The following is a 14,123-nucleotide window of genomic DNA, read 5'->3' as shown; positions in this document are numbered from 1 at the left end:
TGTGTATACATTTTGGAGATTAGTCCATTGTGTAATATGTTATTGAAAAAAAAAAAAAAAATTCCACTCATTCAGTAGTCTTTTAAGAAGTGTTTCAAATACTGAATTTTTTCCAATAGCTATTTGATACTGATTTAAAATTAATTCAAGTATGAACTGATATTGTCATCTATTTATCACTGATCTTATGAAAATTGTTAAGGTTGACTTTATGACATGATGTATGATTAATTTTATAAACATTTATTATATTCATGAAATAAATATATATATTTTCAACTATTGGGAGCATAATTCCGTGAATATGTGTAGAGTAAACTTTTACCTTAAATATGGTGACCTTTGCCTTGATTCTGGAGGAGTAAGCTCTGGAATAATTGGGATGCTTGATCAGAGATTCCCAGGCCACACCTGCAGTTGGGTGCCAGTGAGTGGGGACTGGCCACATGAGAAAAGACTCACTGGATGCCTAATGTCAACTTCCCTCAGGAGGATTGATGTAAGACTGACCATAAAAGGCCAGAACACGCAGGCTCACACAGTTTCCTCTGAAGGCACACATGCTCTCGCTGAAACATGGCAGCTCTGTGTTGTAAATCTTCCACACCTTGGCCATGAATGTGCCCTTTATGATGGTCCTGATTAATATTCTTTTACTTTAATAAAATTGGTAATCAAGTATACTATTTTGCATTCATTATGTGGGTCATTCCAGTGAATTAAGAAACCGATGAATGATGTCTTTTTACCATGTGAGGTCTGGTTGCTTAGGGAGAAAGACACAGTGCCATATGGGCGACTGGTATAAGAAATGATGACCAGTGGAGAGCTGGGACTGTGATTGATCTCTTCCTTCTGGGAATCAGCTCTAGGCTATTTCTCACCCATAAAGCTATGTGTTTTAGAACAAGCAGGCTTCTTTGGAAGGAGCTCTGGTTATGGAAGGAGTGTAGTGATTACGAGTCAGACTGCTAAACTTAAGGTCAGCAGTTCAAAACTACCAGCCATTCTGTAGGAGAATGATGAGGTTTTCTGCTCCTGTAAAGATTTACAACCTCAGAAACTCTGTACAGGATAGCTATGAGTTGGAACAGACTCCACGGCACACCACGACCACCACCACCATGCTACTTTGGCAGTTTGAATCTCTTGTATTCTTAACGATTTATTTTTCTTACTGACAACAGTATCCAGTAGAAATGTCAAATTTTCACATTACACAGATGGAGCTGTCCATTTTTCCTTAATTAGTTAACAAATTTTGCTTTGTGTAATTTGAAGCTATGATGTTACATGCATATAAAGTTACAATGATTATATTTTAGCTTCCTAACTAATTGAAACATTTATCATTAGGTTGTGGTCTCTTTTTTCAACCTTAGATATTTTACAAAGAAATGTGTCTGATGTTTTTGTTCTTCATTCTCTTTTTATTCGTATTTTTCTGATATATCTATTTCTAATAGTATTCCTCTTCACATCTCTGAAAGTCTATTTTTAATGTCTTTAGGTTTGGCAGGTTTCCATTTGTATTATCTTGTTTCTAGTAGGTTTTATGAATGTTGGTTGAAAGATAAATATTTATTTGGAATTTTATCTGGGGAACACTTTGTAAAGGGTGAAAAATTTGTTTTTCCATACAGAATTACTTCTGTTGGTCACCCAGCAACAATTTTAACATGGGTCTACTTTAAATTAGATGACTAGCTTGGTGGTGGTGGTGGTGGTGGTGTGCCTTGGAGTCAGTACCAACTCATAGTGATCCTGTATAGGAGCAAAAAGCCTCATCTTTCTCCTGCAGAACATCTATTAGTTTTGAACCACTGAGCTTGGCGTTAGCAGCCCAATGTGTAAACACTACACTACCAGAGCTCCTTTATCTTGGTGGCTTTTAAACTATCAGTTGTTGTTAAGTTCTGTCATGATGGTTCACACTCATAATGCTCTCTATAGGGTTTCCTAGGAGTCTTTGAACTGGTGACTTTTTGATTCAAACAAACCTTGTGGTACAGTACAGAGGACTCTGGGTAATATGAAATTGGAGCTAATACAAATTGCAAGGTCAGCAGTGTGAAACTACCAGCTGTTTCCATGAGAAAGATGAGGCTTTCTGCTCCCATAAAGATTTACAGCCTCAGAAATCCTGTACAGGGTCGCTATGAGTCAGAACCAACTCCACGGCACATAACCACCAACCAGTTGACTTCATTATGCATTGATATCTCTGGTTCCCTATTTTCAATCTTGTAGGTTTTTTTTTACTTGAAACACTTCTACATCTGGATTGAGTTCTGAGCAGTGTTCTAATGTACAGTCATTTCAGATTATTGTCTGTGCTGTTGGCTCTCAGTCCAAAGAACATACTTTAGTATATTTGTAAAGTTGGTCTGGTAATTAGAAATTTCTTTAATTTCCATTTATCAGGAAATGTCATCATTTTGTCATCATATCTGAGGGACAGCTTTGTTGGGTATATAATTCTTGCTTGCGAATCTTTTTCTTTCAGAGTTTCGTGTACGTCTTCCCATTGCTATCATGACTCCATGGTGTCTGCTGAAATATCAGACCTTAGTCTTATTGGTTCTTCTCTGTAGGTAGCTTTTGATTTTTCCACAGCTGCACTCGGGATTACCTTATCTTTGGTTTTGGAAAGTTTGATTATGATATGTCTTGGTGATTTGGGACATATTCTGTTTGGGCTTATTCAGCATCTAGAATGGTTGTTGTTGGTGGTGGTGTGCCTTTGAGTCAGTTTCAACTCATAGTGACCCTATACAGGGTTTCCAAGGCTATAAATCTTTATAGGAACAGAACACCGCATCTTTCTCCCACAGAACGGCTGGTAGTTTCAAACTGCTGACTTGAGGTTAGCAGCTGTATTCGTAACCACTATTATGGTTACTTTCTTGTTTTTCATAATGTTAGACAAGTTTTCTACCAATACATCTTTGACAATTTGCTTTGTGCTCTTTATTCCCTTCCTGTTCTGGAATTCCAATTCTATGTTGTTCCTTTTTATGGTTTCCAACATAAGTCTTAAGCTTTCTTCAGATTTTTCATTAATTTTTCTGATTGTTCTTCTAGCATGCTAATATTGAGAGATTTATCTTCAAGCTCATTGAGCTTCCATGGTTTCCAATTTTCTCCTTTGTCCTTTCAATGTACTGTGCATTTCTGAGCTCTTAATATTAATGTTCTGGATCAGTGTTTGCAGTGTTTCAAAATTTGAATTTATTTGATGTGTTTGTTCTTACAGCATTTTCCTGAATTCTTCTAAAATTTTGTTTTGTTTTGTTTTGTTTTCTGTATTCTCCTTGGTTTTCTCTATTTTTATGTCAATCCTTTGACGGTACCAAAATACCATTCTTCTGAATTCTTTTCAATTTAGTTCCATTACCTTTCCTACTCAGAATCATTTTTGTGCTCTGCATCTTGGTCATTTGTTTCAACCATTCTCTTTTGTTTCTTCATGTGAGGTAAAATTGTCTGTTGTCTCCAGGGTATTGTGCAGTTGCCATATTTATAAAAACAAACAGTGCAGTTGTTGAACCCAGAGAGGAGACATCTCTGGTGGGTTCCTGCAATTCAAGGAGCTCATGAGGTGGTTGTGGAAGGGATGTGACAGTAGAGTGCCTGGCCCTAGATGGAGTTACTATTGGCCTCAGTGCTGTCTATGTTGAGGGCACTCAATCCAGAAGTGATTTGTGAGGGCCTTTGATAGAGCTGGTTTCAGTGTCAATTAAGACCACAAGGAAACTGGTACAAGCTGGCTGGTTAAATGCTGCTGTTCTGGTGGCCTTGAAGGTTTTGTGGGTCTAGAGATGAGATCACGTTAATCCAGGGACTAAACTGCCACACCAAAACAGTGCAGCTTGTTCATGGCTCCCAACCATGCCACTCCAAACCCCAGGAGAGCAGGATCCGTGTCCAGGGTGAATGTGGTTGGACCTGGCCTCACAATCTGGTAGCCAGGGCATCATTGGAAAACTGAAGAAATCAGTTCTTCCAGGCCTCCTTCTGATGACACAGCTGCTCACAAGCTTATTGAGACGCTTTGGGCCAGCCATTCATCAGCTAGTCTCCATCTCTCTCCATCCCTGTTTAGCCTCTCTTTCCAGGAAAGACACCATCCACCTCTCTAACCATTTTTTTCTGAAGTTCAAGGTATCAGAATTTTCATCTAATTCTGTTTTTGTTGTTTTGTTTTGTCTTGTTGTCACTGTCTCTCATCTTCGTTGTAGGGAATTCATGTAGTGTGTATGTGTAGTGTAGTGGGCCATCTAGCCAGAAGTCAAAACAAAATATTAGCCAATAGAATTCAACAACATATCAAACAATGAATACATCATGACCAAGTGGGATTCCCACCAGGGATGCAAGGCTGTTTCAATATTAGAAAAGTCATTACCGGAATCCACCATATAAATAAAACAAAGGAAAAGAAGAACATGATCATATTAAATGATGCAGAAAAGACATCTGAAAAAATCCAATGTCCACTCCTGATAAAAACACTCAACAAAGTAGGAATTGAAGAGAAATTCCTCAACATAACTAAGAGTATATATACAAATCCAACAGCCAACATCTTCTCAATCAAGAGAAATTAAAAGCATGTCCTTTGTGAACAGGAACCAGAAAAGGATGTCTTTTCTCATCACTGCTATTTAATATTCTGTTAGACGTCTTAAGCAGTTATAAGGGAAGAAAGGAAAATTAAAGAAGTCCTGGTGTGACCCTGTGGGTTAATGCACTGGACCACAAGGTCAGTTTGACCACAAGGCCATTGATTCAAACTTACCAGCCACTCCTCAGAAACCCTTTGAGTTGAAACTGACTCTATGGCAGTTAACAACAACAACAAATTGGCAAGGAACAAATAAAACTGTGTTCATTTGCAAATAGTATGATCCTACACATAGAAAATCCCAAAGACTTGGGCAAGAAAATTATTGGACTAATTGAAAGATTCAGCAAAGTGACAGAGTACAAGATCAAACTTTGATACATACACATAATGGAATACTGTACAATGCTAAAGAATAAGGAAAAATCTGTGAAACATCTCATATCGATAAACCTAAAGGACATTGTTGTTGCTGTTGTTAAGTACCGTGGGTCGGTTCCGACTCATAGTGACCCTGCACAGGGTTTCCTAGGCTGTAAATCTTTATGGGAGCAGAATGCCTCATCTTTCTCCCACAGAACCACTGGTATTTCGAACTGCTGACCTTGAGGTTGGCAGCTCGACTTGTAACCAGGATGCTACCAGAGATCCTTTGGAGGACATTGTTCTGAGTGAAATTAGTCTATCATAAAATGACAAATATTGTATGAGACCATTATTGAAAAACTTGTAAAAAGGTTTTCGTATTAAAGGAAACATTCTTTGATGGTTACCAGAGATAAGGGAGAAGATAGGGTAGTTCATTGGCTAAAGGGTAGACAGACACGTTAGCTTGGGTGATGATGAGGGCAACATACAAGACGAGGAAAGGTGGCATAAGAATGATAAAGACAGGTGAAGACATAGGGAGGTATACATGGGCTAAAGGGGACAGAGGTAAATAGTGACATATATACAACCTTGGAACAACAGTGTCCTGTGCATTGATACATGGATTGAGAGATAAACTGAATAGATAAGGGAGTAAAAGTGATGACACATACACATATACATATATATAAGAGTATATTTGTACATTTGAGTTGTGGTGTTAGAGGAGAATATTGAAAGAACCAACAGATCTGTGTTGAAAGAAGTGCAGCCAGAGTGCTCCTTGGAGGCCAGGATGGCCAAACTTCGTCTCTCATACTTCAGACATATTGTCAGGAAGGACCAGTCATTGGAGATGGATATCATGTTTGGTAAGGTGGAGGGTCAGAGAAAATGAGGAAGACCCGTGGTGAGATGGATTGGCCAAGTGGCAGCATCAATGGGCTCAAGCGTAGCAACAATAGTGAGGTTGGACCAGAATTAGGTCATTTTGTTCTGCTGTGCATAGGGTCACTATGAGTCAGTACCAACTCAATAGCACCTAACAACAACAAAATATTCATACAAAGCTATTTACCCTCCATGAAAATATAACTATGAATGTGGTGGAGCATACAGCAGACCAAATGATGGTGCTTCTAGATGTTATTAAACATCTTAAGGCAATGAGTTGCTCTGCCTGGGGTCTCAGGCACATGGTAATGGACACCATGGTCAGTTGGTATAGCAGAGTCCACAAAGATGCCGTTCTTTATCTTACTTTGGTGAGTAATATCTGGGATCTTGAAAGGTCATGAGTGACTGTCTAAGGTGTAGATATTTGTCTTTCCATATTAGGAAGAAAAAAGACTGATAAGAAGTGAAGAGACTTGTAATCAATTAATCCAATGAACTAAGGGAACACATAAACATCAGTCCTCACGACTTTAAAACCAAAAGAACTAGATGATGTCTGGCTACCTACCACTACCAACTACTCTGAAAAAATCACATTAGAGAGTTCAGGTAGAGTGGGAGAAAATATGGAACAAAACGCAAAATCATTAAAACAAATAAAACCACTGGGTTTAATGGTCAGAAAGAAACTTATGGAACCCGAGTCTGGGAAAGAACTCACCCTCGTGGCCCAATTGTCAGCCAAGCAGTAGATAGGTATATAGGGGGGCCAACAACACTGGTACGTTATATTGACTATGGAATGGACAATCATTCAAAATCAAAAGGGCAGCATTTACCTACAGACAAAGTTGAAAAGAGATAGGAAGGTGGGTGGGATGCAAATAGAAACCACAGGAGGAAGCAAGAGAACTTTCTTGAATCATTGGGATAAAGCAAAGTATAAGATTTTTTAATGTAAAACTGATGATCTCCTCTGTAAACCTTCACTCAATTCACAAATAAAAAATGTGTGTTTTTTTAAATAAAATGAAATGAACAACTTAAATAATCAACTATATGAGATTAAATAAATGGTCAGCATTTACCCTAAAATAAAGATGAGAAGCTAAGGAAGGGACAGAGAAGCTAGATAATGGAAATAAAGCAAACTAAATGGAAATCATGAGAATGTTGACACATTGTGAAAAATATGATCAATGTTATGGAATAATCTGTATAAAAACTATAAATGGGAATGCAGTTTGCGTGTAAGCTTTCACCAAACACATAATAAAATATTGTTAAATTGTATTGGGGAAAAAAAAAAGTACTTATATATATTGAAAATGCCACCATAAATGCCGGTATTATAGAGTTAAAATAGCATTTAAAGTTGTTAAGTGCCATTGACTTGGCTCCAACTCACAGCAATCCTCTATAGGGTTTCCAAGGAGTGGCTGGTGAGTTTGAACCACCCATTTTGTGATCCAGTGGTTTACCCCACAGTGCCACACCAGGACTGCAAAGGAAATGGATAGCCTTAAATGATTTTATCACCAAGAGTAAAGTATAAACAAGCAATATTACAAACTAAAAGGGAAACATAATTATTGAAATTTTTCAGCACTACTGAACAAGCTAAAGAATTTAAACATATTAACTAAAAGATATTAAATTCAAGATTCTGCCAGCAATTATGAAATCTTAGATTAAATAGAAATATTATCAAGAAAAATAGGTATCATGCCAAACCTGACTCAAAAAGTAATATGGAAACTAAAGCAGACACTGTTTAAAATGGCTCACAACAGAATACCAGATCCAGGGAATTCTGAAAGCAAACTCTCCCAAATATATAAGGAGGAGGTCATATTAGTATGGCATAAACTCAAAGAATTCAAAGAAAAGAACAAAAGCTCATCTCATTTTACGGCGCAAGCAGAATCTTAATACCAAAAGCAGGCGATGACACTACAAGCAAGGAAGATTATCTTAGGCGCCTCTGCCAACCATGAGCACATCTGCAAACCCAACAAAATAAGTTGAATGAAGCAATGCATTTAGAAATAATAATAATCTAGAAGAAAGTAATGTTGTTGTTGTCATTGTTGTGAACCGTCACTGAGTCAGTTTCGACTCCGAGGGACCCTCCAAGTGTCACTGAGTCAGTACTGACTCCAAGGAGTGACTGGTAAGGTTTGAACTGTCAACCTTGTGGTTCAAACTGACCTTTTGGTCCAGTGAATTATCCCACCATGCCACACCAGGAATATGTTCTGACAAATGAATGCATTCCAGAACTAAAAGTTTAGTCTAATGTGAAAAAAATCAATGAATGTGATATAGCTTACTAATAGATTAAAGGAGAAAAATTATCTGATCATCATAATAGATGTGGGAAAAAGCATCCAACAAAATTCAACATCTATTCATGCAAAACTCTTTTATCCAAAAGGGAATAGAAGGGCTTTTGCTTAACCACATAAAGGAAATACACACATTTCTTCAGTAAATGTCATGCTTGATGGTGAAATGTTGAAAGCATTTCTTAAGATCAGGAACAATACTATCACCATTTCCATTAAACATTGTCCTGAAGTCCAAAACAGTTCATTAAAATGAGAAGAAGGAATAAAATGTATAATACATAGAAAGTGGGGAAGATACAGCACTTGCAGATACTGGCTGTCCACATAGGCAACACTAATGCATTTGGAGAAACATTAAACATTTTTAAATGATCAAATAATATTCTAAATAAAAATAATGATATCTTAATACCAGCAACATTATTTTTTTAAAGATTTTTTTTTAAGAATATCCCATTTACAATAGTCCAGTAAGTCTGTAGGAGTCCTGGTATGGTGCTGTAGGATAAGCACTGAACTACAAGGTCGGTTTGAACTGAAAGGTTCAACTCACCAGTCATTTTCAGAAACTGTAAACAGGGTCACTAGGGTTAGAGCCCACTCACAGCATCTAACAACCATAACAAACAAGCTCTTACTGTGAAAACCATAAAAGCTGATGAAAATTATTGATGAACTGTATTTAAACAAGAAACATAATTCATCCTTAGAACCTTCTTGGTTAGATATAGTCACTATCATAATGTTGTTTTTAAGTGCCTTCAAGTAACTTCCGATTCACAGCGACTCTGTATAGGGTTTCTGAAGAATGCTGCTGGGTTTAAACTGCTGACTTTGTGGTTCATAGTCAAATGCTTATCCTACAGCACCACGCCAAGAGTTCATTCATTCTCATAGAAACTACCAATTTTTCTCTGATACATACATAAATTCAGTAAAACCCAAGAAAAATCCCAGTAGCCTTTTTATTATTATATTCTTTTTTGCTTGGACCTTAGTGTCTTGCTGTAGGATAGGCACTGGATGGCTAACTGCTAGATCAGCAGTTCAAACCCCCCAGCTGCTCTCAGAAGCGCTATACAGGCTAACTATGAGTCAGAACTGACTTCGTAGCACATAAAAACAACAACAATTTTTGATAAGGTGATACTAAAATCTGTTTGTAAGTGAAAAAGGCCAAGCCTAGTTAATTACTCAGAAAAAGCAAAACAAAGTGTGAGACTCCCTTACCAGATATCACAATTTTTTTTAATTCATAGAAATTAACATTGTGTGATATTGGTGCAAATAGAACCATGAATCAAAATGAAGATATTGAAATAGCCCACAAGTCTATAAAACTTTGATTTATGTCAGAGCTGGCATTTCATTTAAGTGGGGGAAAGGATGGACTACTATTCAATATATAATACGGGAAACAACAAACCGACAGGAAAAAAGGCAGTAATCTTGGAGTTGTCACAACAGATGAAACCCAAAGGGCCAAAGAAACACTTGAAAAGATGTTTAATCTTGTTTGTTATCAGAAAATGTCAATTAAAACTAGAATGAAATATCATCACAACCTCATCAGACCAGCAAACATTTAAAAGTTTGACATCAAATATCATTCTTGATTTGGTGCAACAGAAAATCTGATCCACAAATCATAAAAAGATAATTTCTATAACAACTTAAAAAAAACATTTTGGCATTTCCAAGTAGTGCTAAACATGCACATATCCTTCAACTTGATGATTTTATTCCTAGGTATCTATGGACAACTTGTTCTAGGGCTCCACCTCTACCCCGCCACCCATACTAAAATTTGTGGATGCTCAAGTCCTTTATAGAAAATGGCATAGTGTTTGCATACAATATCTGTACCTCCTCTCTTATATTTTACATCATCTCCAGATTCATGGGAGTCCTGGTATGGTGCAGTAGAATAAGCACTCAACCATAAAGTCAGTTGAACCACAAGGTCAGTGGTTCAAACGCATCAGCTACTGCTCAGAAACCCTATACAGGTCACTATGAGTTGGAACCAACTCTATAAAACTTAACAGCAAAAGATTACTTACGAGCCCTGGTGTGGTTCTGTAAGATAAGCACCAGGCTGCTAACTGAAAGACTAGTTGACCTTGCCGTTGAAGGTCCAAATCCATCAGACTCTCTTGGAAAACCTTTAAGAGGCCACTATGTGTCAGCACCAACTTGAAGGCACATAATGGCATTAGATGACTCACAATGCCCAATACAATGCTAATGAGATGTAAATAGCACTACTTTCACCACTTACTTGCTTTTAAGGAGCTTTTTTCCCCCACAAAACAAAGGGTGCACACAAATATCAAAAGAATGACACAAACAAGAGTGTTGGAAAGAGAAGGGAAGTCTGGGAAATGGAGATAGGGTAAAATAGGGTATGCCTACATTGCCTTATTTGCATGGATTCAGATAGTGCTTGGTCCTTAGCAAAATCAAGTATAGCTTTTTGGAATTTTTTTCAAATATTTTCCTTCTCTGGTTAGTTGAATCTGTGCATGCAGAGGACCAACTGTACAAGGGTGTTTCATAAAGTTGGTGGAAAAAATGAAAAGACTGAAAATTTTCCACCAATTTTTGAAGCTACGCCATTTATATGCAGTACAGAGTAACATTTACACACATATAAAAATGTTCATGGAGTCCTGGTGTGGCACTGTGGGATAAAGCACTGGACCGCAAGGTTGGATTGAACCACAAAATTGACGCTTCAAACTCTCCAGCTGCTCTTTGGAAACCCTATAGAGGGTTGCTATGAGTCAGAAGTGTGCTCTTTGTAGTGTTGCTTGAAACATCAAAAGTCTGGAAATATTCAAATATTATTATAGTCAAATAGATAAGTAAATGTGAGAACATCCATACAGTGGAATACTTGTTATTAAGTTCCGTCAAGTCAATTCTGATCCCTAGCGACTCTGTATAGGGTTTCCAAGGAGCATCTGGTGAGCTTGAACCACTGACTTTGCAGTTCAAATGACTTTGCTGTCTGACACATTAGCCCACAACGCCATATCAGGACTCCCACATAGCAGTAAAACAAGTTAGTGTGGTAAAGTTTAAAAGAAAGAAAAAAAATATAAGGTCCTGTAATGAGCTAGCCTGTAAGAGTGGAACTGCGAATTGAAATACAAATTCTTGTTGTCGTTAGGTGCCTCTGAATTGGTTCCAACTCACCGTGACCCTATACAATAAAACAAAATTCTGCCTAGTTCTTCTCCATCTTCACAACTGTTGTCATGTGTGAGCTCATTGTTCCATTCACTGTGTCAATACATCTCATTGGAGATCTTCCTCTTTCTTGCTGACCCTCCACTTTGCCAAGCATGATGATGTTCTTTTCCAGGGACTGGAAAGGGAAATTAAGATTTACAAAATTCACCTTGGCTTACACAAAAAGAAACTGCCAGACTGAACCAAGGTATGTATCACCAACCATTTAAGATCTAAGTCTTCTAATACCAGCTTACCCAGATCCACACTTTCCAAGATGAAAGTACAGGCAAAATTATCTGACAGAATCTCTACTTGCACAATGTTGTAGGCCACTGATCATTCCAGAAAACACCTGGTTTATGAATTCTTACCAATTCCTTCCAAAACAACCTATAATCAACCTCAGTCCCCAAAACCTATAGAGACCTTTCCTCAACTCCTCTTTTGAGATGTCCAGTGATTCCCCATGGTCTATTTTCTCTCCTACTTCAGCAAGTTCATAAATCTTTAACTACAGGCATGTTCCTAGCATTCTTGTGGCTTGGGCTTTATTAAACTACACATACAGTCCTGGTGTGGTTCTGAGGATAAGAATTGGACTGTTTACTACAATGTCAGTGGTTCAAACCCACCAGCTGCTCCTCAGAAACCCTATGCAAGATCACTACAAGTCAGAATCAACTCGACGGCACTTAACAACAACAAAATTTATACTGGTTGTGTGGCACTGTAGGTTAAAGCACTGGACTGCAAGGTCAGTGGTTCAAACTAACCAACCGCTCTTCAGCAACCCTACACAACAAGGTTGTTATGAGTTGGAACCAACTTATTGACACTTAACAACTATATATTGACACTTAACAACTATATATATGGTGGTGGTGGTGGTGATGTCAAACCTACCAGTTGCTCCTTGGAAACCTTATACACAGGGTCACTATGAGTTAGAACTGACTCAACAGCATTTAACAACAACAACTTAAGCACTTAACAATAATAAAAATATGGGAGCGCAATGGCTCCATATTATAAGCACAGGATTGTAAAACACAAGGTGTGAAGTTTGAGTCACCAACAGCTCTGAGGGAGAAAACAGGCTTTCTGCTCTTGCTAAGATTTAAAGCCTCGGAAACCCTATACAGGATCGCTATGAGTTGGAACAGACTCCACAACACTTAACAAAAAGAACAATATGTAATATAAGTTCATGATAAATAACATTTATTCTTCAAAAAAGACAATTGGGCTGATATTGGTAAATGGTAGGCCCAAGATGATGCGCAGCTAATTGTAACAAAAACTGTGGATGATAAAGATTTATGGATTACTGTACCCCCATACCTATAACAAAAGATTTCATGAAATGGATCCATGCCACATTTTTGTTGGATAAAAGAAGACACTTGGAATTCAGTACCCATCGATTTTTTTTTTTTTTTTCCAATTCAGGACCATATATGAGAACATGAACTACAAAATCCTAGGTTTAATTTGGTGTAAATATCACATCAAGGGGAGACCTGATGTGACACTGCAGCATAAGCATTAGACTTCTAACTGCAAAATCAGCAATTCAAACTCATCAGCAGCTCCATGGAAATGCTATACAGGGTTGCTATGAGTCATAACAGATTCAAAGACACTTAATAACAACATTACATCAAGGAATAATCTATTTAAATGGTGAACTAATATTCTATGTTGTTATGTGCCATGGAGTCGGTTCTGATTTGGCAAGGAACAAGGCACCAAGAATTGATGGAATAAAAATAGAAATCTTTCAAGAAAGTGAAAGGTTTCACTCCATGAAACCCTATACAGGGTTTCCGAGGCTGTAAATCTTTCTTTCTCCAGTGGAACAGCTGGTAGTTTTGAACTGCCAACCTTAAGGTTAGCTGCCCGATTCAAATACCACAATGCTACCAGAGTAGTCTTCTATTTTGCTGTTGTTATGTGCCATCGAGTCAGTGCCCACCCATAGTGACCTTATGCACAGCAGAACAAAACACTGTCCGATCCTGGGCCAACCTCACTACTGTTGTCATGCTTGAGTCCATCAGTGCTACCACTTGGCCAATCCATCACGTTGGGGGTCTTCCTCTTTTTTTCTCCACCTTTCCAAACATGATATCCTTCTACAGTCACTGGTCCCTCCTGACAATATGTCCGAAGTATGAGAGACAAAGTTTGGCCATCTTGGTCTCTAAGGAATATTCTGGAGGCACTTCTTCCAAAAGGGATCTATTCATTCTTTCAGCAGCCCATGGTACTTTCAATAGTCTCCTCCAACACCATAACTCAAAGGCATCAATTCTTCCATGGTCTTCCTTATTCACTGGCCAGCTTTTGCATGCATATGAGGTTATTGAAAATACCGTGGCTTGCGCCAGGTGCACCTTAGTCCTCAAGCTGACATTTTGCTCTTCAACACTTTAAAAAGGTCTTGTGCAGCAGATTTGAATAATGCAATACATCGTTTGATTTCTTGACTGCCGTTTCCGTGAATGTTGATAGTTGATCTAAGAAGAATGACGTCCTGGACAACTTCAATCTTTTCTCTATTGATAAGAATGTTGTTTATTTGTCCAGTCATGAGGAGATTTGTTTTCTTTATACGTTGAGATGTAATCCATACCGAA

The 14,123-nt window shown here is 37.9% G+C and overlaps 1 protein-coding gene across 1 annotated transcript in view; it reads right to left on the bottom strand.

The window, feature by feature from the left end:
• Window positions 1-14,123, bottom strand: part of LOC102818791 (cytosolic carboxypeptidase 4-like) — a 1,058,651-nt gene that overhangs the window by 735,195 nt on the left and 309,333 nt on the right. The window lies entirely within an intron of this gene.

This window comes from Chrysochloris asiatica, unplaced genomic scaffold (genome assembly GCF_000296735.1).
Source record: "Chrysochloris asiatica unplaced genomic scaffold, ChrAsi1.0 scaffold00101, whole genome shotgun sequence".
In the NCBI taxonomy this organism is placed as follows: Eukaryota; Metazoa; Chordata; class Mammalia; order Afrosoricida; family Chrysochloridae; genus Chrysochloris; species Chrysochloris asiatica.
Note: the sequence above shows the minus strand (reverse complement) of the source record. Positions and strands in the feature narration are given on the sequence as shown.